The 4,666-nt window shown below is 39.0% G+C and overlaps 1 pseudogene; it reads right to left on the bottom strand.

Annotated features, from left to right (window-relative positions):
• Positions 1-1,031: 1,031 nt before the first annotated feature.
• LOC138052507 (dynein light chain Tctex-type 5-A-like) overlaps positions 1,032-4,666 on the bottom strand; it is an 8,543-nt pseudogene continuing 4,908 nt past the window's right edge.

Genomic DNA, 4,666 nt, shown 5'->3' with positions numbered 1-4,666 from the left:
AAACATATTTGTATGAAAAATTAAAAGTGCAAACATCGCAGCTGAAGTTTTTTTTACATTAGCTATTACAATGCCTATGTCAATTGGAGCATGTTTTGACTGGAGCATATTAGCGGTTGTCTCTCATATTTCACAAACATCTTGTGAACAAATCGAGTTCAAGTACTCATATTTGTTAGAGTCCAGTCGAAGCTAATACAAAGAGCGATGGTTGTAATTTTAAAGTTCTTTTCACATAGCATGTACATAATTGGCAATCCCCTTTGTCGACAATCATTGTTGTCTTTGTTGTATCTGATATGTTCACTGACATTACATAACCAGAATATACCATTGTGCATATTAGACTTGTTGTTATGGAGTTTCAATCTTTGATAGTAATCCTCGTACTATTTCTTCCTCTCCCCAAACTTTCCGTGCACTTTCCAGTACTAATTGATTTCCACAAGAGTGAATTAGATAAGAGTGTTGTTATGGCATGGGTGGGCTCCCCAGCACAGTCACAAATGAGTCTATTTTTAGAATATCAATTCCCGCAAAAATCAGTTGTCATGTCCCTGAAAACAACATGGCAGTAGCAGTCACGCGTGACATGGCTTCTTCTGATTGATTAAAATTGGAGACCCTTTGTTTGTTTCGCATGCGAAGTGTATCTGTGACTGTGCTGGGGCAAAGCCTCAAAGTGATAGATCAATCACGAGAAATTGAATGAGTTTAATTTTGGGCGCCATCAGATCAACACTGACTTTACGAGAAGTTTTTGCGGGATATGAAAACTAATGAAACGGTTACAAAATAAATAAACGCCTTCATGGCTTGCTGGCGTGTGGCTTATGATGTCCTTGGCGTATACGTAAAGATGGTCGGCACAGAAACTTCGCTTCTCGGCCAAATATTCATTTTTCGGACAATCTTTCTGCCGCTTGAAGAGGCTTATTTACTAAATATACCGTATGGCCTTATGTGGAAACTGAATACACTGGTCGTTTTTAAAATTTAAACAACATTTCGTTAAAAAAAATGTAAGTAAATGCGTTGTTTATAGTGCAAGTGCACTTCGCTAACAAGCTAGTTCACAGGCATCCCACTTTTAATAACCTGAAAAAACATGATTGAGAACCCCAAATGGCAGGAGGCAACCAGTTGGCTATTCACAAAACGTGACAGAGTTGAATCCGGGACAACCGGAAACAAAACCAAACCAGAAATTAAACGGGATTTGAACGTTGAGCAACCGCATGCAAACCCAACACCCTAACCACTGGACCACGCCACCTCCCTTTGGTCAATTTGCAAGATTTTAAGACATCATTTAGGTTGACAATCAGAAAACGTTTGCTGCTACCAGCAGCCCATGACTGGGAGCGAACAACAGCCCTATATATATATTACTGGGACGACGATTCTACAAACCGATTTTTAACTCATTCATGAGCGCAAGCGCAATGAATGAGTTATTGTGGAGTGGTCATTTTGTGTGGACCGTGGAACCGTGGACTTTACGAATCTTCGCCCTAATGCCCTCGAAGCCCAAGCCGAGCCCGGACATTTTTCTTCGACTTAGACGGGACTCGAACACTGGAATGGCACCAAAGCCGATGTAAGGCAAATGGTGTTTTATTGGATTTTCAAACAAAATATAACCTTGTGGAGCTCAAGAATGGAACGTCAGTTCATAAACAACACAAGCGGTGAAAAATGAATATATGGAATCTTAAAACCGACGAATAATTAACTTCAACGACAATCTTTCGCCGTCGGCTAAGTGAGCTGTATTTCTAATATGTTATTTCTATTATGTTATGTACAACACTGAAACCAAGCGGCAAATTCTCTGGTAACTTTTTCTGGTTGGATACTCAGAAAAGGAATCGAACACCTTGAGTGGAAGTCGGACCGTATTTTTGTTGTCTGTCTGTTTATAATTTTATTTATTTGTACTCAACTCTGCACAGTCTTCACGTAAAAAAGCAATTAGAAATTTGACGAAAACTAAGACCTAAGACCGCTTGTAAACAGTGGAAATTACGGGAAAGAAAGTCGAGAAAACCGTACCGATAGTCAGATATTTTGGCCCTTACACAAACACAACGCCATGACATGCTTTGAGTGTTGTGTGACAGAAAAAAAAAATGCTTACTTATCGGCACGGAAACTAAAAATAGGGTCTTTCGAATAACAAGAAACTCAGTCTGTTAACCCTTTGGTTGTAACCACTAAGAATGTGATGTACGAATTATTTTGTCAGTAGACACTTGTTATTCTACGTCCAGTATCAAAAGAAGTCCACAATTTAACCGTACGTCACGCAAACAATAAACGGATTCCGTAGATGGCCAATCTTAAAATTATGTCTGATAGGGGACTGAAATAGTTTTGCATGTTGGACATAAGTGATGTTCTGTAAGTTTCTCCACATTTGCGTCTCTCAGCTTCAACTGCAACATTGATAATTAACGGGATTCAAGTTGGTTGCTCATATTGCATAAACATGAATGAGTTGGCTCGAAGGGGCCTTTGATTCATTTAGATTAAATTCCCCACGAATGAGACTCCCACAGGAGCCCAGTGACCAATGACAAGAAACTAAGTCGACGTCAAAGAGTCACCAAAACGGAATTGCCTTTGTTTTTTTTGCGGGAAAAGGTAGTCTAAAAATAGATCGGTCTGTAAAAATGCCGTGACATAGGCCTAATATGGAAGTTGTTCGCTCCTGGTCATGGGTAGGCTCCATTTTCAGCCGTTAACGTTTTGGGAGTTCGGTATTATCCTCCTCCCAACGGGGTAAGGAATGTGGGCTCCCAAAATGGCTGGAAATCGAGCCTAGGTCACGTGCTCCTTCTGCTAATCTGGTTTGAATAAGTTTCAATGTAGCAGGAGAGAATTAAAAGTGAATCTGCACACTATTCACAGTAAATTCCGAAAACAATCCCAACTGCATATAAATGGTAATTTCTAAACTCGTACTGCGCAAAGCGATCAACGGCTGAGTCCCAAGCGCACCGGCTCACAATTTTGACGTCTTGTTGATGGAAATCTCCTACGATGACTTGACAAACGATTTTGTATCGGTGATAACAAAGCTTTTTGACTTGCTCCTTGATCTCTTCGCTCATCTGGACTGAGATCTTCTTGCAATAGTCGGGATCGTATTTTTGGTCCGCCAAATAAGTTTCCAACACCTGTTGAATTATTGGCTTGACCCTGTGTTCCTAGAAGTTGAAAGAAATTAAGAGTTAAGATTCCATTAAAGTCGATATCTAACAAGACGCCTATAAGGGCGTACCCGTGGGATGCACAAACAGTTAACACAAATTGTCCAGTTACAGTGAACTTCAACTACAGGTAAACTTCGGAGAATGGCGAGAGATTACCAGAAAGATAAATCAGTAATTTAACTTGAAGTTGTTTGTTGTAAAAACACTCATTATTAATGTTACTAAATTTGCAAATGCAAACAAATGTTAAATAAATATTGATAAATAGTTTTTAAGAAGAGCAGAAGGAACCTTTTAGAAAGTGTCGATCGAGAATAAAACAATTTGCCATCAGCAACAAAATTTGCGAGATGAACTTAAATTTTGTGCCACGAATATAACAAGTTAACCATTTTGGGAGATTTTTGTTACGTTCAATCTTTTTATCATACTTTTGGTTGTACAAGTAATATATAGCAAAATCATAGTGACATCGATTTTAGCTGCCGCTTGTGATCAAGTTGCCTTCCGTGTTTAATACTGACAACTCACGAAACAAAGATGCATTTGTGACAAAATGACGGCAAGACACCGGGTTTTTGTTAACGATGAAAGGATATAAGAAATGGATCATATATGAACTGCGGATATGAAATCAAGTGAAGCTATACGAGGATCATAGCTTCACTTGGCTTTTGTTAGTTTGCTTTTTTTCTCTAAGGTAAGGTAAGGTAAGGTAAGGTAAGGTAAAGTCTGCTACGAACCTAGGAGGCCCATCAGGCCGGCGCTTATCTCCAGTTTCTGTACTATGAAGCGACTAGGAGTATTTCTACTCCCCCCTGGATGGGATGCAAGTCCATCGCAGGGTTACCCCCAGCATTAACTTCGCCGGTACCCATTTATACACCTGGATGGAGAGAGGCACCGTGAGAGTAAAGTGTCTTGCCCAAGAACACAACACAATGTCCCCACGCCTCCCTCTGAAATGTTATAAAATTCGGCAAGATATGTGTGAAGTGAAAACAAAGATCACAATCGTTGATGCTAGTCCAAGTATCAGCTAAAGTTAAGCTCCTTCGAATGGGGTTAGTACTAGGATAGGGGTCCGCCCCGTAACGGCGAAAGCTAATTTTTTTTAAAAAATTGATTTCCTTGTTTATTTGTTTGGCCGTTAAAGGCTATTTTCTTATTTTTTTTTTAATAAAAGATTAAAATAAAGATTTCAAAACAACCTTTTAGTAGGATTTGTTTTGTAATTTAATTACTTTTCTGTCAAAAATTTGCATAACCTCACCAGAGAAAAACCATTATGCACACAACACATTTTATCGCATTTTCTCCCGTTGAGTTCATATGCTAAACACAGGATTCTTTGGTTATAATAAAAAATCTTTCTCTATTCGTTAGCAATCACCCCTTAAAATTTCAGAGAAATCGACCGATGCGCGAATATTTTAAGAATTTTTTCA

The sequence above is a fragment of the Montipora capricornis genome, chromosome 6 (genome assembly GCF_036669925.1).
Source record: "Montipora capricornis isolate CH-2021 chromosome 6, ASM3666992v2, whole genome shotgun sequence".
Lineage (NCBI taxonomy): Eukaryota > Metazoa > Cnidaria > Anthozoa > Scleractinia > Acroporidae > Montipora > Montipora capricornis.
The sequence above is the reverse complement of the archived record's forward strand: the minus strand, read 5'-3'. Positions and strand labels throughout refer to the sequence as shown.